Here is a 23,989-nt window from a genome sequence, read left to right as displayed (position 1 = left end):
TTTTGCTTTTTAGCGGCCAGACCCAGCATGTAAATGGCAGTGTGAAAGCACTTAGCAAAAGCTTTTCTCCTGTGAAGTTGCAGCTGACCCTGTGGCAACACCGCCTTCAGCCCTGTTTCTGTTTCCCATCTCTGAGACCAGCCCTGTGGCTGGGAGCTCCCAGCCCCAAAGCTGGAGAGATGCTGGCAGCGGTTATGCCGTTGCGGCATGCAGGCGATGCTCCCCATTTTTAGGGGGAGAAGGATGCCATGATGCTGGTACTGTCTGCGACAGAGGGAACAGATCCTTTTGGCAACATTTGCAAGAGGAATGGTTGCCCTTTACAGCTTTGTTTTGACACTGTGATTGCCACAAGGAGCCTATTTCGCTGCGGTGACGCACCGTGCAACAGAGGTGTAGCAGGAGCAGGCTCTCCAGCTCACACAGGGAAAACCGAGGCCCTGAGAACTAACAGGACTTTTAGGAGATCACACACATGTGGCAATTAAACCTCAGCAACCCCTTCCCTGGCCAGAACCCACAGGAGAAGCCTTGCTGCCACTTCACATCCCCCATGCGTTGGCTTGCTGACGGTACCGATGGAGGCAGAAAGCCCAGGCACCCCTAGGCAGGACACTGCATGTCAGAGCTATATGGGAACCCCCTCATTATCATGGAGGTGGGCAATGCCATCCACTCTGCATGCCAGGGAGCAAGCTGATGGCTTCCTGGAAGTCCATCTGCATGGATTTGGCTGTGCTAGCTGGGCTTCACTGCCTGGTCTTTCCCAGTACCAGAGCAGAAGAGGGACTTTCTCATACCCTGTAGCTGCAGAATCAAAGGGGATTGGGTGCTGGCTTTGAAGCACTGGCTTTTCTTTCTTTTCTGCACCCAGTGGGGGAGTTGGATGTCCCATGTATCCCAGACCAAAGGTTGTTTGAGGGGGACCAAGGGGGGAAGGGGGCAAGCTAATGGGGCAGTGGATAGCCTGGTTCTGTGTGGGGCGAGTTAGGCTGAGCTCCAGCACCTCCCAGACCCAGAAACTGGCCTCACCCTGCAACCCACAGGGAGTTTCGCTCCCTGGAAACAATCCCCATGGCTGGCCACAGCCACCCCAGGCACCTCTGGTCCCACTGTGCATCATCTTCCCTCTCAACACTTTGCTCTGGTTCTGCGGAGTGCGGGGGGGGGATGCGGTGTTCAGACAGCCCCCAAGCAGCCCCACACCATAAATAACTGTGGCTCTGCTTTGCCTCCAGCTGAGCGGGGCAAAGGATGTGGCCTCGTGAAGGGCACATTAACCTCAGTGAATGATGCAAGGAAATGAAGAGCGAACCACATGTCCCAGTGTAGGAGTTGACTTCAGTGTCTGTGTCTCCATCAGGGCTTGTTACCCTGCTCTCCACAGCAGTACCCTCCTCCTCCCCTCTGGGCAGAGGATGCTCTGCAGCCGCTTTTCCAGCAGGCAGCACACACGACCACATCAATTGCTCTGGTATGTCACAGTTTGCTCTCGCTTGTGTAGGTGCCCAGCAAGGAGCTGTGGCCCATTTTGGATGACTTGCCTTGAGCAGTTAAAATCCTTTGGCCAAAATCCTCAATACCTCAAAATCCTGGAGGGCAGCTGTGAAATCCCCTGGGGAGACACAGCATGAGCAGGAACGGGGAGCAATGCCGCAAGACCAGCTGCAGGCAACAGGAACCCCATGTGCCTGACAGCTCAGAGCAATCAGCTTAGCCACTCGAAAATGAAGACCAGAAGAGAAGACCACTTCCCGCAGCTCCTGGATGAAGTCCCTGAAGGCAGCTACTCTGCCTCTTGGATAACCAGGAACATTGCCACTCCTCACCCTTGCAATCACATCACATCTGTGTTTTACTAATGCACTGACTCTGCACAGGGTGGAAGGTGTCTATTTTGTTGGGTGCTTTTCAAAGACATAGTGAAGAAGAACTGATGCTAAGAGCTCATTGTAATTACCTGTGCCCAGAAATGTGTGGGAAGGTGGTATCCTCCCCCCATGGTGCCTGAGTAGGTAGCTACCTGGGAGACACTTGTCCTGGTTCTCATTTGCTGAAAGACAAGGATGCTGCTCCCTGGCCAGGTCCTCCTGCCTCCCAACAGGTACAAAATCCCCATGCATCTCCCTGCGCAGGAAAGGAGCCTGTGCATCCAGAGCAGCATGGCTGGCCCAGTCTGTCCCAGTACCATCTGTGGGAGTTTTATTACCAACTTAAAAGCGAGCAAAGCTAGACCAACACCAAAGATGCTTGAACACCCCACCCATAAGAGGCTTTGGGCTCCTCTAGGGTGAAATATGAGCCACAGTCATTAATAATCATCTGCTCTTTCCATGCCAATTATGGGCAGCCCTTGGGTTCCTGGCAGACTGCAGGCATCTCCCGTGGTGGAGCCCAGCCCAGCTCCCTCTCGGGCAGCCACTGGCAGTGGGGTGCTTGCAGCCCGGCGTGCCAGCGCCTGCTGGAAGCACTCCCTGCAGCAGCGGGCGTCCCTGGGTGCTCCTCTGGGGCAGAGCATGGAAGGGCTCACAGGGAGATCCTCTCCCTTAGGCGACCCTTAGCCTTGGCCATGGGGCAGCTCCCAACCAGGGGCCACCTCTGTGCCCAGTGAGGCAAAGGGGGTCTGCGCCTTCCTGCAGGGAAGGACCATCAGCCATCCAGCGTGGGCTCCTTGGCTTCACAAGGGCACAGGGCAGACTCGGTGTGGCAAAGGAACTTCAACCAGCCTTTTCTTTTTTTTTTTTTTAAATACATCTTCCATTTTTTATTAAGCATCCCCGTTTCCAAGTCACTGCTGCCTTGGAGGGGGAAACACTCTTCTGGACATGTTTCATGGGGTTGGGGCATTTCACGTTCAGCTTTTCATCCAGATTTCTGGCTTTAGACGTGAACCAACACGCCGCAGATGACAGCACCCGCACACATGCACACACACATCTTCCACAGCTGCCTGGGCCTGGTTGGCAGTGCCCAAAATGAGCAACCCCAAGCTCTGACTCCTTACTTCCAGTGCTTAAACAAACCGCCCAGGAGCAGAGAGTCCTGGGAGCGATGGAACCTCCTCCCGTATGAGCAGACACTAGAGGGCAACGCGATCACGCAGGCTATTAAGCGACAGACCTTGAATGCTAATGAATTTGCTCGTTTGCACACCCAGTGCTTTCGGACCTGCACGCCTGTTTTCAGTGCACCGTACACTGTTCTGCTGCGACTCATGGATGCAATATGAGACTGCCGGGTCTGTCCCCGTACCAACGACCCAAGATGCAAAAGGCTCTAGATTGATTTTTGGCAAGTTTTGCAGAAAGGTTTTCAGTTGTCTTTTGATCAAAACACGTTTTTAGGCCAGCATAGTCCTCCAAGGGAATGTGAAAGGGGCATAAAAAAAGCCCGCTTGCAATTTGTAGAGCTGTCAGTGCTCATTGTGCATCCCTCATGCTGGCTGTGCCTGAAAAACCATTGGAAGGGAAAGACATGAGCAGGGACACGGCTGGTGCCTTCACACTAACTCATGCATGCCAGGATGGCAAAGACCCCACCAGCTTAAACATCACACACTGAAAACAGGATCACAGCTGCCTTTGGCCTGCATCAGCTGCTTTACAGGGAACACTATGGTAGGCAAATCTCAGTCTGGTTGAATCCATCGCTAACCACAAACAATTATGTAAGTCAGAGTTAACACCATTAAAAAGAGAAAATGTTTACCCGTCTCAGCAAACAGCTGGGGAGAAGAGAGGGTGGAAGAGCGAGGAGGTAACCGTGGTCTCTGAGGTTGGGCTGCGCTGGGTCTCGGTGGAGTCCTGGCTGTGTCCTGCTGTCCCTGCCCGCCAGTGGCTGTCAGCCCTCGAGTGCCGAAATACAGAGATGTCTGGGCTGACAACTCAGTCGAAGATAGGAACCTGTCAAGAAATGAAACAGGAGGACTGCCAGCTTGATTGGTCGCCTCGGGGAATCTTCCATTAGCGGCTTTAAAAGACACGTGTCGTTTATTCTTTCCCTGTCTCTATTTTTCTCTCTTTTCCTTTGGAAAGAACTGAAACCTTCCCAGCTTGAAATTCCTGCAAAGATCCCCTTCCCACTCCTCAGCTTTAAAGCTTATCTGTCTGCACAAATTCCTCCCTGCATTACACATAGAGCCTAACCTAATTTTTTTAGAATCGTATATATGGTTTCCTAATTAGGGGAAGAGTCATTGCAGAGAAGAAGAAAAAACCAGATCAGGGAAAGTTTGTGTCCTGGGGGGGTGCATGGTGGGTGAATTCATTAGACACGAATGCCCGGAGTGAAACTCTCAGAAATCCTTTGTACCGTGGACTCGGGGGAGTCCGCCCCCTCTGAACCATCTACGGATCCTTAAAGAAATTACCATTACTGTTCTGGTTCTGCAAATTGCAGGACTTTCAGTTTGAAAAGTTAATTTGAGGAGCTTTTTGTCTGCAGCTCTGGCGCACAGTCCGTGTCCCCAGAACAGCTCAGCTAGCACTAATCCTGGGCGATCAGGTGCCTGCGTGCAGAGAAATGCCAAGCACTTTTCATGCTTTCTGCCCAGACTGGGTTCTAAGAAGAAAAAAAGGTGCAATACTGGGAGTAAAACCTTGCTAAATCCCTGCAATGCACAGAGAGCTAACAATCCTCAAAGCCACCTCTGCTCCTCCAGGCTTCAAAGGGAGTGCGTGAAGGCTGTGCACCACCAATTTCCCTGCAAAACCCACAGATCTATCCGTGTGCCAGCCTCAGGGCCAGCTGGCCATGGGGTCCGTTTGGCCTCATCTCTCCAGGGAACAATCAGCTCTTCTTCTGTTTGAGGCAGCCACTGGTCAAACTGTGGGAAAAACACCCAGGGTGCTGTTATTCTCTTGGGCCAGTGCTCTCAGGCCACTTTTGGTTCTGGGGTCTGTTGGATTGGTGGTCCATGGCTTGGGATCGGCTGTGGAACAACAACTCAAAGGCAGGAAGTTTTTGTTTCTACTGTGAAGTTTGCAAAAGTGGGACAGAGCACGATTCCCTGGCTCTGAAGGGATGCATCAAAGCTTTGCTCAGGCATAGCAGGCAGGAGCTGCAAGAGGGACCGAGCCCCCGGTGCGATGGGACAGTCACTGGCTACATCCTGGCAGATCTGAGAGATGGGGGAGATAAAGGCCCCCAGAAGCCCAGACAAGCAGGTTTTGTGCACCCTGATTTTGATTTCTAAAATAACCGATTTGAGGCTCTTAACTCCCATTGAACTGTCTCCCACAGCCATGTTGTCCCAGGCTGGTGTGCCGTAGGCTCCTAGGTGACCCCAAAGTGGCGGACACAGAGTTGCCACTGCCAACTGCTTTCCAGTTCCTTTTTTTCTGGAAGAAATTTTTGCCTGACCTCCAGTCAGCAAAATCACTGGAGCTTGGGAACTGATTTGACCCCTGCTAACATAGTCGCTGCTTCCATGCTTTTCCTCCACAACCTGCCTTCCCTTCATGTTGTGTGTGCACCTCAGGTTAACTGGCCTTTCTGTAATTAAATGAATATTTAGTTTTATTTCTTGCCTTTATGCAAGCTCTTTTAGTTTTGCAGTACATGAGAGCTTAAATAATAATACTTCTTGGTTTTCTTGGCACCAGGCATCACTTTGTAAGGCTGGGCTGTGTCTTCTCTCCCTCCCAGGGCTCAGTTAAAGCTTTCAGAAATGCTGATGTACTGCTGGAGCCCTATTTCTTAGGGGGCTGCGTGGCCTCAGGAGGAGCATGCACAGTGGCAAGTAGGAGGGGTGAGTTCCGGCATGGCAGTCCAGGAGGTGGCCGTAACTCAAGCATGCTGCTGAGCACAGATGTGGAGCGAACAGTGCAGTGCTGGGAGGGAGGCAGGGTCCTCCCCTGCTTTGAATACTTGTAGTTCAGTTCTGTCATTTGGAAAAGGAGAGCAACAAGGAAGGTGCTATCAGGGTTATATCCCCCACTCCGTGACCTTTCTGCTGAAGAAAGGTGCCTTCTGTTTAACTTTCATCCCTGTGGAAAACATTCAAATAATGAATCTGTCTTCTTCTTAAGGAAAAGTGTCCCCTTGGAGGGTTATCAGGGATAACTGCACTGCTTTCCTCCAGCTCACTCTGTACTGTCCTCCAGGCTCTATAAAGATACAGGCTTTCCTTCCCAGAGAAGAGCACGTCCCTGGAGTAGACAGATGTGTTGGCATTAGACAAACCTGATGTGCTGTTTAGCCTTAACATACAGTACAGGGGCTCAGGAATACCGGTACAAGAGGTTCCCACCCTGAGTGTTTCAGTCCCTCTGGCTGCAGATGCAAGAAAGCAGAACATATTCACTGTATTTTTCATCATATGCAAAATCCTATGCAAAGTGAGCTGAGTGACTCAGCCTGGCACCATCTCACTGCTTTTCTGTCCCGCTGCTCTTTCCCATGCAGGGAAGTGGCTGCATTCCCCATGCCACAGCAGAAAAGGGGAGTGTGAGGAGCCTGGAGCAGAAGTGGGACCAGGATTCAGGCATGCTAAATCTCCCAGGTGTGTGCTTTAGCCACGAGAATAGCCACAAGGATGGCCCTCACCATTGGTTAAAGCACATTGGAGCTGGACACGCTGATCCTGCTCGAAGGTGCATGGGGCACCCATGCAAACCAGACCGATGCCGCAGGGAGGGGCTGATCATGGCAGGGTATGCGCAGCAGACAACTCGTTTATCTGGTGGCAGGAGGTTTGCATGCTACTTTGTGACTTTTAGCAAATCATGTCTCTTCCAAACACTTCAATCCCCCTGCTGTAAAACAACGATAATAATGTTTACGTACCTTGTAAAACTCCTCATCCATGGGGATGAAAGTGTGAGGCAGCAGCATTTCTCCAGCCCCTTGTTAATGGCTGGAGATATTTCTCCTTTATGACTCATGTTAGCTCATACTCTCTTTGCTTGGATTCCCAGATGATACCTTACAAGCATTAACTCCAGCCCTTGTTTACTTCTCTTTTAGACATGTGGGTCCCAGAACATCTCTAGTGGGGACAATTTTTTCCCCCAAAACATCTTTCTATTAGATATGAAAGGTTTGTGCTTTGCACCTCCAGCATAGCTGGCTCAAGCTGCAGCCCCCTTATATGAGGCTGTTGCATTCCCAACTCAGATCTTGCAGAAGTTTGCAAGAAATTGGCAGCACCTGCTCCAAGCAAGCACACAGCACACCTGTGAGGTGCTGAGCACTCAGTGTAACTGTGATCTATCACAATGTTGCTTGGCACGTTTGCTAGGTAAGCCTACCGCACTGCTCACGTGTATGCTCACATGCACCTTCAGGAAGCTCTGCACAGAGCTATTTCTGCTGTACAGTATATTTCTTAATGCTTACAATCATACAAGGTATGGAAGTGAACAGGGCTTTCAGGATTTGGAGCAACTGGCGCTGCCATTTGCAAAAAGCACCTTGGCATTAGGATTAGCTGAATCAGACATAAATTTTCATTAGTTCTCATTTGGTGTGTTTGCTAAGTGATGTGTTTGTTCCCTGCAGTCAGTTCAGGGATATGTGCTTACTCGGGATGCTCTGCTCAGAGTGCTGGATGAGGCCCTGCTGTGAGAGGCAAAAGGAGGTGATGCTCCCATCGCTCTGGCCCTGCTGGCATGACAGTGAAGGGCACATGGAGGCAAGTAGCCCCTGGATTTGCAGAGTAGGCTGCTGAGCTCACCAGCAGAGTCAGGCACTTGCTCTGTGCAGGATGTGTGCAGTGGTCCTGAGGAGCCCAGGCAGCATGCTAACAAGACAGGAGGCCTTCAAATGTGCTGCAGCCCCAGGACCAGCATGGATCTGGGGGGGGGGGGAAAGCCATAAAGAGGCTTTTCCACTTCTGAGCTGCCAGCATGCCTGTCCGGTGTCTCCTTGGCAGAGGAGGGGTACCAGCCCAGCACAAACCCACTCCCAGCCCTCGGGCAGCCTTGTCCTGCTCCGACACTCTTAGAGCACCGTGGTGCTTTTGTTTCGGAGCCTTTCTCCTCTCAGGAGGGGCAACCCCGTTCAGGATTCCTGGGACTGGACTGCCTGCGCTGTTTGCAGGACTCTTCCTCCCAGAGCAGGAGAGAAAGAGTGAGCGGCTGTCGTGCCGCCCTGCGTGGGGAGAAGTATTTGCTGTCGGCTGGATGGAGAGCCTCCTGGAAGGAGCATCGTTAAAGCACCTGCCACTGCAGCCAGCAGCCATGAATCAAACCCCAAGACAAACAGCTCCGCCGCGGTCGTGCAGAGTTTATGCTCGCCCTGGTCTAGCCCTACATTGCGCAATGAAGATGGAGCTTTCCCAGCAGCCCCAGCTTCTCCTGGGTAGTGAAACCATGCCTTAAACATCATTGGCTCTTAGACAGGCAAGACCTCTTCCTGCCCCTCTCCTAAACACTGCTTTGGTTTGTGTCCTGCAGGACCTGCAGCGGTTTTGGTCAGGACGGAGCTTGGCTCATGCTGGCAGTGCCCAAGGCAGGACAGAGGTCTCTTGTCCCAGCTCACCTCTCCACTGCGGCCAGTCTCTCTGTAGGTCCGGTGCGGGACAGAAGAAACACAGACTAGTGAATGAAGCAGCCCATACTACGTGGATCAAGCAATCGCTGTCCTCTGTGGAGCACTGCTGCCTGCTACAGTGTCAGGCTGAAGCCTCCAGTCCTACCCTCTGCCCACGGGCCTTCAGTGCTTGCCTGAGCCATGTTGTAGGTTTACCAGCAGCCAGGTCTGTCTTGGGCTCCATTTCCTAGAGGGACCTTGGACCTATGCTGTCTTCCGAAAGGGCCTCTTGGATGTGTGCTGTAGCTTTGTCTCCATCCTGTCTCCTGCATGGACTTTGGACCCATGTTGTTGTTAGCTGTGTCTTGACTTCTGCAACTGGCTCCGTCTCCTGCTGCTCTTAGATAGACCTGGGACCTGATTCATCACCTTGCCTCATCTGGCACTGCCGAGGGACCTTGCTCTGGAAAAGAGAGTTTCCAAGTGGTTAAGGACTGTGTCCTGGCTGGTGACGGTACTGCCTGTGCTGGGGTGGCTCCTGGCTCAGCAGCCCTCAGGGAGCAGCCAGCCCTTTCTGTGCCCTGACACACTGTCCCGGGCTGTCCTTGGAGGCTTGGAGGCAAGACAGCAACAGGTCCACTGCCGCTGTCACCAAAGTGATGGAGGAAGCCGGTCATACTGGTGCCTAGATGCAACATGCCTTTCAATATCGCATCTCAATACCTTCTTCCACACCACCCCGCTGTCTCAGCTGGGGTTGGGACTGAAGCATGGGTAGCACTGAGTGGTTCCCTTCGCCCTATGCCATGTATGTCCCTAACCAGACACAATTTGGCTTGGTGCTGCTGGTACTTGTGTGAGCCTTGCTGGGAGGTTTCATAGCAGCTCTGCTTTGTTGGGCTGTTGTTAGAAAAGGCCTTATTTGGGTGCCTGGTGAGGAGGGGCGGCATCTGGGAGGTCTGTCCCCACTGCTGCCGCACACTTGGAGCCTGGCCCCATCCCTCTCCAATGGACCACAGGGCTGATGCCTGGGGGATCTTCCCCACCGAGATCAGGGCTTGCCTCTTCAGCCGACCAGAGGCAGCACCAAGCCAAGTTCAGCCTGTGGCAGCAGAGCCAGGCCTGGGGGAAGGAGGAGAAGCAAGAAGGGAGTTGGGCAAGAACGAAAGGGAGACACCAGCATCTGCTCCTCATTTTGGGAGTAGGTGCTGAAAGCAGAGGCTTGGCTGTGGTCTCACCCCCCCCCAGCAGAGCTGGGGGCTCTGCACTGAGCAAGGAGCAGGGCTGGCATGTGTCCGCGTGGGATGCTGCTCACTCATTTCCATGCCCAGAAGCCAGTGCTCTGCAAAATTAACTTACATTTCAGGGCACCATATCCTGAGCCCCTGCCTTCTTGCTTATTGCTCTGGGACATGCTCTGTATGCAGCTGGGTTCACCTTTATCTTCCTTTCACCTCTCCCTCCCTGGAGAGGGCCTGCTGGTGTGAAAACTGTTGGTCAGCCTGTAGCTCTGTAAAGGCTGCTCCCATGGTCCTCCCCTTGTGCTGGACTCCATGTGGCAACCCAGAGAGATAACTGGAAACCTAAAGCCTCTGGTCTTTATCTGGGCACCAGGCTGCACCACCTTCTATCAGGTTTATCAGCCCCAACCTGTTCCTCAGCCTTGACCTTCATCTCCTTCTGTTCCCTGCAAACTGATTCCCCAGGAGAGGATAGACCTTCTTGAGGTCTTCTGTTTGGGGGCTGGCTGGAGCCTGGGAGATGCTTCTGCAGAGTCCCCTGCTTGCCCGTGCTCCAGTACCTCCACCACACATGCCTGGATTTCCTCTCTCCCTTTGCTGTCTCCTTTCAGTGCCAGACACTGAAGCCCCCAAGATGGTCTCCTTCATTCAGTTGATGCTCCCAGCTGCATGAAGCAACCAGCAGGCTGCTATCAATCTTGTACCAGCCCTTTGAGCTGCAACTTGCCTTGGGCTTGCAGAGCAAATCCTCTCTGAAATGGGGGGCAGGTCTGGATGGAGAAAGGAAGGCAGAGGAGGCTGAAGAAGAACACAGAAGCATAACAAACCAGCAAGCCTGCCCCACCAGATGGGTGTTTAGCATTGACTATTTTTACTTTATATCCCTTTTATTGCCTCTCCTTAGGGTTCCCCATCATTTTCCTGCACTCTACAACCAGACAGCCTGGGACAGGAGCTGCCCACATAGCATCTGGCCTGGAGAGCAAGGGGCTACACTATCCTCTGCCCCTTCTCTGCTCTTGTCCTGGCTCCCCTGGCCCCAGCCCTCTCCATTCCCCTCCACCGGCCAGTGCTCCCCAGCCATCACCCATGTCTGTGCACCTCCTGCGAGACAGGTTCCTACTGTCTTTCTGCACAGCCCCTGTGATCCCGGGTCTTTGGGGTTCAACGCTTTTCCTCGTTGCTGAAGAAGTGCCAGTTTGAAAAAAGACCAAACCTGTCTGCAGGCAACAGTTGATTTCAACTCATTTGGGGGTAAAAAATAGTGAAAAGTTTTAAACGGCTCCAAATCAATATGGAATTTGCCAGACAGATAAAATGTAAGTGGTTCAGGCTGAGTTCTTCCTGGGTGATCAGTGATGGTGAGGTTACAAAACTTTTCATCCTGCTTTGGGAGAGAAAAATGTTTCCCAGAAGGTTCTTGCAGAGGAGGAAAGCCATCCCCATTCAGCACCGCTCCTGGTGTCCTGGGCTGAAGCCCAGTGAGCCCCTGCTCCCCCACCATGCTCTGCTAATGGCAGGTAGCGTGGAAAGCCCCCCGAGAGCAGCGCTGCCATCCTGAATCGCATTAGCACGATGTGAGTGACGGATCTGAGACAGAGCTTGTCAGCTCCCTCATCCACCAAGTGCTGGAAATCTAAATATATGGAGCTCATAATCATTGAAAGCTGTGGTTTAGAAGACGCTTTCAACAATTCTGCTTGAAACTGGCTAACCAGGCAATAAAACCCCTTTGTCTCTCTCGCAGATTACCTGTCATTCCCGCTCTGATTAATGTTGCAGGCAGACATCTGGCAGCTGCCGCTTCCCTGCCTGGGACCACAGGCCGTGTCGCAAACGTGATGGAGGAGGAAAAGCTCGAGAGAGGTCCCAGCACGCAAAGTGGCTAAACAGACTGTCCTTGTTGCACAGGAGCTCGTGGGGCTACTAGCTGGAGGGAAAGGGCACAGGAGGAACAGCAATGGGGTGAAGTCAAGGGAGGGGACTCAGACTGGTGCAGCCCTGAGCTAAAGCCCCCTTGATGCCAGAGGAAAGACTCGCACTGCCTTTTGGGGGCCCTGAATTAGACCCGTACATGGGAACTGTTCCTGCGCAGGGTGACCACAGATGGCCGAGCTCTTGGGACATGACCTGGGCAGGGGCAGAGGGAGCGTGGAAGAGATGGCATGTTCCCACTGTGAATGATGGAAACAGGGTTCCTCCTCCACCTCTGGGAAACAGTTCCCAGGTACAGGGTTCAGGGGCTTCTCCCCTCTACAGGAGAGGGGAAACAACATTTCTACTTCAAGCGAAGCTTTTCCCTTGAGCAGCACTGCCTGGGCAACGCAGGATGGGGATGTGCTTCGTATTGCATGCGCAGGGCTAGATCTCTACTCTCTGCAGTGGGAGGGTGACCCTGCCAGCTCTCGCAGCAAGTATCCAGAAATATGTTCTTAATAAGGTTCCCATAAGGCCAGGAGAGGACAGGGTGAAAAACAGAGCCATCAAAGCAGGAAAAGCCAAACACACCAAGCCATCAACCTTTTCACTTCAGATTAATGTGATGGTGCCCTTGAGGGGTGGGCATCCGAGCTCAACCTGCTGCAGTTATGCTGGTTGCGGGTTTGGCAATGAACCGGTCAGCAAGGCCTTTGGCTGCACACTTGCACGGCTCCACCAAAGCGATGGCCCCCCCAGCAGTCCTGGAGGGACTGGGCTTGGGGGTAATTTACTGGGCCTGTGGCACTCCAGCGCTTTCCAACGGTTCACAGCTCTGAGGGATACTGAGCCCAAAGAAAACTTGCTTTCTTGAGCCCTTTCCTTCCCACACAGGCATTAGGACAAAGACCAGCCCCTCATGGAGGTGAAGAGAGTTTAGGGGACAGCTGAGTGATGGTTCCTGGGGCACATGAGCTTGGGGCTGCTTGTTGCCTCCGTGTCCTGTTCTGCCCCAGTTAGCGGATCCCCTTCCCAGGATGCGCTGGCTGCTAGGGGACAGCAGGTCCCCCTTTGGCTGGTGGGTCACCCAAGTTACTGCTGGAGATGCTGATGACCATGGGGACCAGGGGACGCGTTGGGCTGGGCTGCCTGTGACACAGAGCACAGCTCTGCTAGACGTGCTCCCTTGCGCTGCTAGCTGAAATAACTGGAGTCTGGCAGTGAGTGTGTGCCAGACCTTGCCCCTGACCTTTGCAGGAGAAAAACAGCATGCAATCATGCCATTACAGGCTGCCCAGTGCTGCCGTCACACTCCGGGACTGAGCTGCAGCTGCCTGGGTGAAGCGTTCTGGCAGGAAACATCGTGATGGCTGGAGCAGCAGGATAGGAAAGGTGCTGCACCCCTGCCACCCCTCGGGAGCTCACCGGCACGTCTCCAGCCTGGGGCCCTGCTGTTGGGCAGAGCTCGTGGCTAGAGAGGGGGGGATTCATCAGCCAGCAAGCAGGGCACGGCACAGCCAGGGCGCGGGGCGCGGGGTCTGCCTGACCTCCCTGCTGCCCCAGCTCCGCTGGGCTCAGCATGCATCAATCCTGGAAGAGCAAAGGACCTGCTGCCTCTCTGAGTTACGTGGGGCCATGCTTACTGACAGGCGAGTTTATGAGTGAAGTGTGGGACATAATAGTGCCGGTGGTGGCCCTGGCAAGCAGCACGCTTTGTTTAAATTACCCCCCTGCACAGAGAGATGGTTTTGGGCAGGATCCCGTTCTCAGAGACAAGGAGGATTCAGGCCATATGGTTCAGCCAGCTCTGGCCTGGAGCAACAGCCCCTGCTAGCCCAGACTGCGGTTTTTCCCTCTTTGCAAATATTTACAGGCTTTTCCTACCTCTGCCCTCTGCCTGTTCCTGGCTCTAGGACACGGACTGCCAGACCAGGTGCTGGCATCTTCCCTCCTGGTTGCTGAGCGGGGCAGGGGACAAGCAGCCCCCAGCCCACAGAGCCAGGGCTGGGTGAGCCAGCTGTTTGCATGCCAGCTTTGAGATCATCTGGTGAGCAGCAGGCAGAAAACCTCAATGTTAGAGACCTGGGCTGCAGAGCTGTTTGTTAGAAACTGTCCTGCAGAGCATCTCGTGATGGCAGAGAGGATGGGTGTCGCAGGAGAAGGCTCTGCAGACCTCCCTGCTCCAGAGCAGGGCTGCCAGAGGATGGGGCACAGAGCCCCCTTGAGCTGCAGGGCCCATCAGGAGAGAGGGGCCAGTCCTCAGCCGTTGCCCTGAGGTGAGCTGTGAGTCCGTAAGGCTGGGATCAGGCTACTGTGCCATCATTCCCGGTGGTGGAAGGAAACCTGGGCCAGCACTGTTGCAACATGCCCTTGGGCTATGGGTGGGGATAGGGATTCTATCACAAATTCCTTGCACTTCCCAAATTAATGTTGGCCTGGGTTCCCACTCCCCTTCCCTGGCTCAGATTGCCCATGTTTAGCACCCTGCATGCTCGCTCTTTAGCACCCAGAGAGCAATTACGTTTCCCACACTCCTGGGTGGGGATGTGAAGCAGTGCCCAAGCTTTAATAAGAACCTGGAGTACCAAAGCAGGCACTGTTACTGCTAATGAGCCCCTGCCAGACAGGCTCCGCCAGTCTGGGCATGTTCTGCACGTGGCGTGAGGATCAGAGACCTCCATGCTCCTTGGTCCACATTACCTGCTCGAGGGCATGAGGAAAATACCCGAGCAGACTTGTTTCAGCTCACACTGTTGTAACACACTGGAGGGAAAACCTAGGATGGGCCCCAGGGCGGTGAATGCAGCAGGCACAGCCTCACACCATGCTGGGAACAGTGTGCAAGCAATGATGCTAACTGGTAACCCCGGGCAAGGAGTCCTCCAGCGACCACCAGTGCCTTCCACCCTCCCATACAGCGTGGACCACCCTGCAGAGACCTGGGGGCCACCAACTGTGGAGTAAGGTGGCAGGACACAAATGCATCCATCCCAGCAGGCAGGGCAAGCACAGCTTGCTTGCGGGGCAAGACAAGCCACAGTGACGAGGTACTGCCAGAAGAGGGTCCCCATGTCACTGTTGCTCCTAGCTGACAGTGGGATTTAACACACCCTTGCCAATCTTGTAACACCACTGCTGGTGCAACCTGTGGTGTGACACAACCCCATTTGACCACCATGGTCTGCTAGGGCTGGTGCATGTTGGGGAGAAGAGGAATTCCTGAAAGCAATGCCTCCAGCTTTTGGAGAGCAAGCTACGGACCCATCTGCACCAAGGAAAGACCTTGGAGGATTGGTAAAGGCAGACGGCTCCTGGTACCGCTGAGTGCCCCAGCGCAGTGCAGGGCAGGTGGAGCACGCAGCTTACCTGGAGGCTGTCTCATAGCTGTGGCACTTTGTAATCTGAATTCAGCTTGTGCTGAAGCCGTTTCATCCCTGTGCATGCCTAATTCCAGGCTGTTTGTATCTGTGGACAGCGAGTGAGTTGGGTTTTTAATGAATGTGAAATTCTCACTCTTGCTGCAGTACTTTGCCAGGGACCACGTTATTTCATGTATCTAGGTCAAGCTTATTCCTTCTTTTCTAGCATATTCCGGGGAGCTTGAAGTGCTGCCCTTCCCTGCCATCTAACCATGCTTCAGGTCTTGTCATCTCCTTCCAGGATGATTCATTGGGCCAAAGCTGTCTGTGGAACATTTCTTTCCCAAACAGGGGCTCCTCTTCATTCTCACAATGGGAATTTCGCTCAGTACACCTAAGCTCAAACCTCGAGTCAAAGGCAAAAGCGAGTCAGCAGAGAGACCAAATGCATCCATGAATCCCGGCACAGTGGGCTCTCTGCCGCAGCTGGGCTGCTCTGTCCCAGCAGGATGATGCTATTGAGGAACCAACAGGTATCAGTCCACCCCCAAACTCTTTGGCAGACTTGGACTTCTTGCTCATAGCAAGGAGACCGACAGCTTTCCTAGGCCCACTGCTTGCTGCTGCCTGTTTGGGGCATTGCACTGCTCCTTTGCTAGAGGTGGGAGAGACCCCAGCACGGGCTGCTGGCAAACCTCTTTGAGCACAGCTCATTTGCAGGAACGATGGGAGGTTCTGAGTGCGATAACCTTCCTCATCAACATGCTGTTCCTCTCGCCTGCTCATGCGGCTTGTTATGGGGAAGCTAAAAATAGAGCGGTGAGCTGGCTTTCATTTTGCACAGAGAAATTAAAAGAAAATGTTGGGTTTTACTTTCATTGAAAAGCATTTCCAAATGTCCTTGTGTCTGTGTCAAAAACTATAAATAATGATTGGTCTTCAAAAGAAGGTTTTGACCATCAGGAAAGACATGTGGGGCAGGTGGGGCAGGCTTGAGCCCTGCGTGGGGCAGACAGCTTGGCCTGGCCATGTTAAAATTAGTGCCCGTGAGCCACTCTCCCCAGCGCTGAGAGTAACCCTTGGCTGCAGGGTATTTCTTAGTGAAATCTCTGCAAAGCAAAGTAAAAATTATGCCGGGACCTCATACACTATGGAGATGGATGCCTAAGAGGGAGGCGGAGGTGGGTGCCACAGTGCCAGCCTCCAAGGCTGCCCCTGGGTCCATCTAGCAATGGAGAATGGCAGAGACAGTTGTGATTCAAAGTCACGCTACTGACATGGGGCTTGGGAGTGGCGATGATCACGTTGCATATTTTCTTCTGTTTTCTTACAAATCCCTTAATCCATGCATGCTAAATCTGTAGCTAGCAGCTTTTATTGGACTAACCAATGGAGCTGGGGGAAAAAAACCTCCCAGGTAGAGCTACCCTGCTTTCCCAGCTTGCTAGCTAATCTCTTTCACAAGGTGTGAAAATATTTGTAAAAGCATGTTTTCCCACTTCAGAAAACCATTGTAGCTTGTCATCTGGGGCAATCGCAGGCACTCAGCTCCTCAGCCATTTGTCACACACGTTGCCCACTTACTTGGTCACACCTTCTTCCTGTGAGAAAACCCTGAAGGAAAGCTCTGCAGCCAGTATGAAATCCTGTTGATTTGTCTCTAGCCGCTGCTGAAGTTTTAGGCAGAAATCCTGGCACAAAGACCATGTCACGCAATGACCTGAGACCTTGCAATGTGAATAGCACAAAGGCCACCATCACAGCAAACGATTTGCAAACTACCCATCAGCAGAATTGCTGATGTAGCAAGATGTTCTCTGAATAATTGAGAATAATGAAGAAATTTCTCCAAATCAAAGCCTCTTCTCTGACAATCTGCAAACAGAATTGCTGCCTGAATTCATCAAATGAATCACTGGCCCAGACGAGCTTGCTCAGCTCTAATCCTCTTATTGAACCAGAATCAAAACTGGTTTAGAGAAACTTCCCTCTTTCAAACACCGGCACGAAGGTGCCACAGATGCCTCCTGCTTAAGAGGTTAACTTTCCATGGCATGCTCATATGCATGTCTCAGTTGTTCATTCTTATCGAGACTGAAAGCATCCTTTCCACTCCTGCGGAGACCCAGCCCTCTGTCTGAAGTCTGTTCTCACAAATACTGACTGCTTTGCCATACAGCTTGATCTCACGTGGACCCTTCCTCTTACACCCTTTGGATGTTGGTGTTTCTCTTAACCGTCTGACATATTCTGCTCTCTAGGTACTTCTCAGCTGAAGTGACAATGGTGCTGTGATGAGCAGATCTATTACAGCGTGGGGAGACAGTTTAGGGCTCATGTGTCTTGTTAGGAAACGACAGGCAGGCTATTCTAACATGTCCTTGGGATTTCTCTGGCTTCTGAGTTGCGTAAGCCCTGAAAATGATGCTTTGGCCAACCGAGCTGAAATGTGCAGGAGAATCGCGAGTAACTGGGCATGCAAAGGGAAATACAATAGGAGTGATAGAATCACAGAATCTTTTAGGTTGGAAAAGACCTTTAAGATCATCGAGTCCAGCCGTAAACCTAACACTGCCAACCAAGCCCACCACTAAACTATGTCCCTAAGCACCACGTCTACACATCTTTTAAATACCTCCAGGGATGGTGACTCAACCACTTCCCTGGGCAGCCTGTTCCAACGCTTGACAACCCTTTCAGTGAAGAAATTTTTCCTAATATCCAATTTAATCCTCTCCCGAGATAGATAGAAGTAGGCAGCTGTGCCTCACCGGTCACACTGTGTTCTCGTGTGGATGGGTGATGGCAGGTGGGGAGCTGCGAGAGGAGAACTCAGGCTGTGCATTTCCAAGGTGACATTAATTTTGGCAGCTGACGTCACTGGTTTGCTAGGAGAGGGTGTCATGAATAGGAAAGGTCCCTGGAGTGTCTCAGCTGGGAATATGCTTGGGTGAGGAGGAGATCCATGAGCGTTTGCGTGCTGGGGCGGGTGGGACGTGGTGGCCACCGATGGGCTGCTTCAGTACACATTAAAACAGCCTCTCTCTCAAAACTGTTTCTGGGTGGGGATCTGCAACCCACATTCATGGGGCAAATCCATGTCAGATCAAGTGGGGAGAGGGCTCGGGTGACAAATCCCTTCCAAGCAGCAGCCTGAGAGGCTGTGTCCTCAGCCAGGCGTGTAGGTGGGCAGGAGCTGGGGTTGCTTTAATTGCCGCCTTACTCTGCTGGCCCCCAGCGCCAAGGCATTTGCTCTTTAATGAAGAGAATTTGTTAAAGCATTAGTGGGTTCAGCAGTTAACTGCTGGGGAGAGTGCAGTCGATTAGGGAAGGCACTTTCATCTTTGGATAGTGGAACTGCACTTTGAAACCTCTCCTGCTTAGTGACGGCGTGGTGGAGGGGCCACAGCCAGGTACCTGCAGCAGTGAGCTTCACTCTGGGGCATGGGGTTTTGCTGCCCACCATGCCAAGGGGATGCTGGGGTGAGTCCCTCACCCTGCCAGCCCATGTGCTCTCTCTCACATGTGGTACATCTGGGATAGTCCATCCCAGGCCAGGCAGAGCCCACCATGCCCAGGGACAGGTCAAAGAGGCATCAGGAATGTGCATGTATAACAGACGTGGACCTTCAGGCAGGAGAGGATCTGCATCCAGCGCTGAGAAAGGGGACACGAGGGAGAAGATGGAGGTGTCATTTTTCCACCTTGGTCTCAGCATGGCCAGCAGCCTGTTTGCACTCACCACCGGGACGTCGGGCTCTGCTGAAGGCACAGCTGAGAGGCTCAGGAATGGACGTTTGAAAGTCTCCCAGTTGTTGAACCCTGTAGCAATGGATTGGTGCTTAGCTGGTCTCTCATCAGTCCCTTTAGGATTATTTGGGCTGCATGGGCACTTTCAGCTAAGGGAACCTGTTGAAAGCTTGGGAGAGCCTAGTTAGGTATTGCTACCTGGATTGTCTTTCTGACAAGGCCCACTGAAATGCAGACAGGGTTGCAGCTGGTAAGGGAAAAAACAACCTTTGCTTTTCAGCAGCTGTGCTGAGCTTTCTCTGCCGCATGGTGCCCATCACTTCTATGGTCCTATTTTTACTTCTCTCAACCTGAGCCAGTACCAGATGTGGCTGTCCAAGTCCTGGCTCCAGATCAGCCCTGCTGTTCGTCTTGATTCCTATTTACTGACTTCTGCTTAATTTGTCCAATGCTCCTCACTGAGCTCTGCCAAAGTATTTCAGTCTACAGCAAACACGGCTATTCCTGTCCGGGATCTTCAGCTTGCTCTACTGATGAACCTTCTTTCCACTCTTCAGCAGTCCCCGCTGCTCCCATCCTGTATACTCCAGTCAGCTTTTGTTTAGAAGACATCTCTGAAAGTGGATGCAAAGCGGGCCTGGGACTGGGATGAGCTGTTGTGTTCTCCAATGTCAACAAGCTCTCCAGGATGCTGTGTGACATGGGTTATTGACATGACAGAGCCGGTCAATGTAGCTGCCACACAAGTGCACAGATTTATAAGTTGAAAAGCCTCAGGGGAATTGGGAAAAGAGAAAAAAAAAGAACACAGATACAAAATAATTCTCTAACTTTCACATCATCTCCCTCTAGCCCCAAAGTCTCCAAGCAGCTCTGTTCTGCACTATGAACTAATAGCTTGACATTTTTCATCCTAAAGTTGAAACAGTTTGGAGTCAAAGCATCATCAAAAATGTGTCTGAAATAATAACGTGTGTCCGGTTCATCGTCTCCTCCTCTGTCGTTCGGTCACAAAACACTTCCTGTTCCAGTCGCCTGCTCCGCTCTGCCAGACGCTGACTCCAAGACATGCATGTGAGGAGCTGGACTTTGCAGTCTGTCTCTGCCCGTGGGGGCACGGCTTTGATACACAGCAGATCTTTGTCACATTATCAGCCCCGACACCTGCTCACAGTCATGGCAACCCCAGGATGTATGCCTCAGTTTGACTCTGCTCTAAAGCACGGACCAAACCAGATGCTGCTGCTTAATCACAGGTGACAGGCATGGGTTGTGGGTTTGGGGACTACACAGAGCCAGGTACCAAAAATCTCTGCTAGGCACGTGGTCTCCCAAAGGCCTGGCCTTCCCCGTACGTCCAGCGACAGAAGGGACCAGCCGTGCAAGTCTGCTGGCACTCTCCTGCACCCGGAGATTCTACCTGTGTGTGTTTACCAGAGGACTGGACTTAGCTAGGCGTCGTGACTCAGAGGGAAAATGGCAGGGAGCCTTCCAAAGGCTTTACCAGTTGGTTCCCAGCTTAGATTCCCCCGCTTACTCTGATTTCCCATAAGTAAAAATAAGAAGCCTGACAAGACCTCAGGGACTGTACCCTGTGAAAGCAACAGCTTAACTGGGCATGGTTGTCCGGACTTGGCCAAGCGTGCTCTGAGTCACTCCAGAGATCACCCTAAGGTCATCTAGGATCTCATCCCAGCTCTGGGAAAAAAATCCTTGTGGGATCTGGCCACCGAGCCAACATCTCCAGACAGTGTGAACAAAACATTCGCTTTGGCAATCTTGTTTGCTAAACTTCGCAATCACTCTTCAGCTAATGCATTGGTAGGGCTAGGTCATTTCTGTTTGTCTTGCAGCTTTGCCTGGCTGCGCTGACTTGTGTGAGGCTCCCTGCTACCTCCCAGTGCCGGGAACCCTGGGGTGGGCAGATTGACTTTGGTCAATGCAGACCAAGCTGGGAGCTCTCAAGCATTAAAATGCACCGTCTCTGTGTGTGGCAAGGGCTGTGATCACCTTTCCCTTGAGGCAGCTGAGAGGAGCAAAATCCCACATGGGATTTCAGAGTGGGGAGAGGGAGAAATAGGTCAGCTCACACTTGAACCTGGGCTACAGAAAGAATGGCTGAATTGTGGGCTCATCACATCCCCCTTTGCTCCAACCCAGCCAGACCAAGTATGTCTGCAGGCAAGTTAGATGCAGCAAAAACTGCAGCAGAGCTGAATAAATTTCAGCCAATGCCCAGACCCCATCAGTCTGTTGCTGCGTGGGCAACGAAAGGGGTGCGCAGAGTGGAGGGGGAGAGGCCAGCCAGCCTCAACACTAGTGATATTGCAGCCTCTTTGCGATGATGGGAGCACTGGAGGAGCATTCAGCATGGCAGGTCATGGCTGGTGTCTCCACAGGCCCAGGGGAGCTGCAGAAGGTAAGGCCAGAGCAGAGCTAGCATGGAGGCACGGTCAGCTGGGGCTACGTGGCAAAAACCTGCAGTGGGGTCTGGGGACAGTAAGTGACTCAGCTGACTTCTTTTGCACAAGATTTCACGCAACCCAGAGTCACCTGAGGAGAAGATTAGAGGGAGGCACATCACCAGGAGCTCTTGCTGTGTCTCCGTGACATTTAGAGCAGGATTTGTCCCTGAACTGCTGCCTCCAGAGGGAAAGGGCTGTGGTGATGGAGCTGCACATGCTGGCAGCAGGCTGGGCGCCGTGCCAGCGAGGGGCACGTCCTCCCCACGTGCTGTGTCTCTGCCTGGCCCCATGCTGTCTTCAGCCCGGCTTTGCTGGCTCCAGCTGTGCAACAGACTTTGCTGAGAAGGCAAAAATTGCTGCAGGTGGGAAGCCTAATATCAAAACAGCCACAAATGTGAGTGTGGGTGAATGCTGGTGACATCCCCTCTTGTTACTTGTCTGGCCAGGGGCTTCACAGAGCTGGGCCAGGCAACGGAGTATAGATGAGCGCAGGCCCTGTGCTGGGGTCTGATAAACAAGATTTGGCCCTTTTTCAAGGCCTTGTGATCTGCTTTGCATTTAAGCTTTGTGCCAAAAGGGCTGTGGGGTTCGGAGGACACTCCTTCCTTCTCAGTCCGTACAGATGCCTGGCTAAGCCCCAAAGGGGACCAGGGCCAGCCCTTGCCGTGGAAATGACGCTTCGTTCCTCCAGGGGAAGGGCCATGCTCTTCCTCATGAAGGACTGGGAGACTCCCCTGAGGTCTCGGAGACCTCTAGACCCATTGTAGGGTTTGTGTCTTCTTCACACCGTCCCCTGCCGAACCCTTGCAACATTCAGCATCCATGCCCTTGTGCTCCACCATAGCTGTGGACCCCAGCACGTACACATCTGCCTGGACGCAGGATGTCCTGCCACCCTGCCCAAGGGGATGAGCACACGGGGGTTCCTCCTTGCAGTCACCACACTGAACATCAGGGTGCACAACAAGCATCTTGAGGCTGTCTGCATGCACAGCCTCACACCCCCCAGGACTTGGTCCAGCTGCCCCAGACACGTACAGCAAACACCCCTCTGCCCCCCTTTCTGCCTGCAGAGAGAAGCTCCTGGCCATGACAGTCCACATATGCTTAGGGATGTCCACCTGCATCTTCCTGACCCCGCTGCCAGCTGTTGCAAGGCACCGGTTGCCCTTTCGCCCACACAAACTCTTGCAGGAGATGCTCGCTGCTCACCAGTGACTGGTGCAAGCATCACCCCTTGTCCCCTGGGGCTGAGGGAGTCACATGTCAGCAAGGGGCTCGGCATGATTTATAGGGAGCGACCGGATCTCCCAGCAGTGCACCACAGTTTGGCACAGCAGGCAGAGCCGAGGGGAATCTGTGTTTAGAGTATATTGCTGTTTTGGAGGGTCTGTAATGAGCCGCCCAAGTTGCTGAGCAGCCTCAGCTGGGATGAGGCTGACAAAACACTTCAGCCCAGCAGCAAAAGCTTTTTAATTGGCGAATGGCTTGTTTTGACGCTTCCCAAACATTTTGTTTCCAAGTACTTATGAGAGCCCTGGAGAACTGAAGGAGGTGGGTTTGCAGGGCTCCTCTCTGTTCACCTCGGTGGAGAGCACCGGAGCGTGGCCCCCGGGCTTGGGCACTGTCCGGGGATGTGAGGGATGCTGTGTCAGAGGGGACAAGGCTTGGAGGGAGGGTGCCCTGGCCCAGGAGGTGTGGAGTCATATAAGGTTTACAGTGGAGCAAAAGTCTGTGGGGGCATCAAAGTGGTTTGCAAGGAAACCCTGTCCTGGCTGGTGTGGCTGTGAGCACAGCCCCTGCCTCCTTGACTTCCAGCACCTGAAGGTGAAATAGTCCTCAGGACAAATGAGACCTGTTGTTCAGCTGGAACTGAGATTTTCATGCACAAAACTGGAAACTTTTTTTTTTTTAAATTTCAGTCATGACAGCCCAGTTAATTTCTGTTTTTCAGTTCAGCCCCGGGACCCCGAGTCCCCTGTTCATTCCATCTTGCCTGTGCCTTACCTCCCGGCCCCATTGCCTCTCCCTGGTGCGCAGTCCCCAGGGAGGGCAGGGCAGTGGGTGCATGGTGTGGGCAGACCCTGCAGCAGCTTCACGGAGGGAGGGGAGCCCTATACAGCACCCAAACCCCCAGGGAGAGGAGGGAGCCAGAGCAGTGGCAGTGGGGAAAGAGGGGAAGGAGAGAGGAAAGCATCACGAAAGCTGAGGGGAACCCGTAGGGTCCTTCAGGACCCACCAGCCCTGCCTTGCAGGCAAGCAAGATACCATTAACACCAGCATGAAGCTGCTCATTACAGCCAGGATTTAACTAGCTGAGAAAATTCCCCTCTTGTTAATTAAGGGAGCTGAGCACAAGCCCCTCTGCAGCTCAGACACGTGCGTTAATAACCAGAAAACAGCTGAGATTAGGAACAATCAAACGCCTTTACGGACACCACATCGAAATTGCTGCACATCATGCCAGCGCTCCTCAGCATAAATCAGCTCTCCCCGTGACACAGACACCACTCTCCCTGATGCATTCACGGTGTCAGGGCTCAGAGGGACACTTGGACCCCCAGGCTACACCAGGAGGGAACTTGGCCCCTGGAACAGGGTCTAGAAGCCTCTGCCAGATGCCCCGGCTGTCTGCACTGTATCTCAGTGCTCCCACAAACCATGCAGGCAGCTGGGACACCTAGCACAAGCTCCAAACCTGCTCTTACATTTGACCTGCTCTTATGTTTATCCAAGAGTAATTGCACAGAAGCAGGTTTTAGAGCCATGCACTTCCCCTCTGCCC

General features: G+C 52.9%; 1 protein-coding gene across 2 annotated transcripts in view; it reads right to left on the bottom strand.

Moving 5' to 3' along the window:
- MID2 (midline 2) overlaps positions 1–3,806 on the bottom strand; it is a 139,449-nt gene extending 135,643 nt beyond the window's left edge. For both annotated transcript variants that reach the window (XM_052813453.1, XM_052813451.1), the window contains exon 1: positions 3,709–3,806. The gene's annotated coding sequence lies outside the window, so the exon portion shown is untranslated. The remainder of the gene's footprint in view (positions 1–3,708) is intronic.
- Positions 3,807–23,989: the final 20,183 nt, after the last annotated feature.

This window comes from Harpia harpyja, chromosome 18, assembly GCF_026419915.1.
Source record: "Harpia harpyja isolate bHarHar1 chromosome 18, bHarHar1 primary haplotype, whole genome shotgun sequence".
NCBI lineage: Eukaryota > Metazoa > Chordata > Aves > Accipitriformes > Accipitridae > Harpia > Harpia harpyja.
The sequence above is the reverse complement of the archived record's forward strand: the minus strand, read 5'-3'. Positions and strand labels throughout refer to the sequence as shown.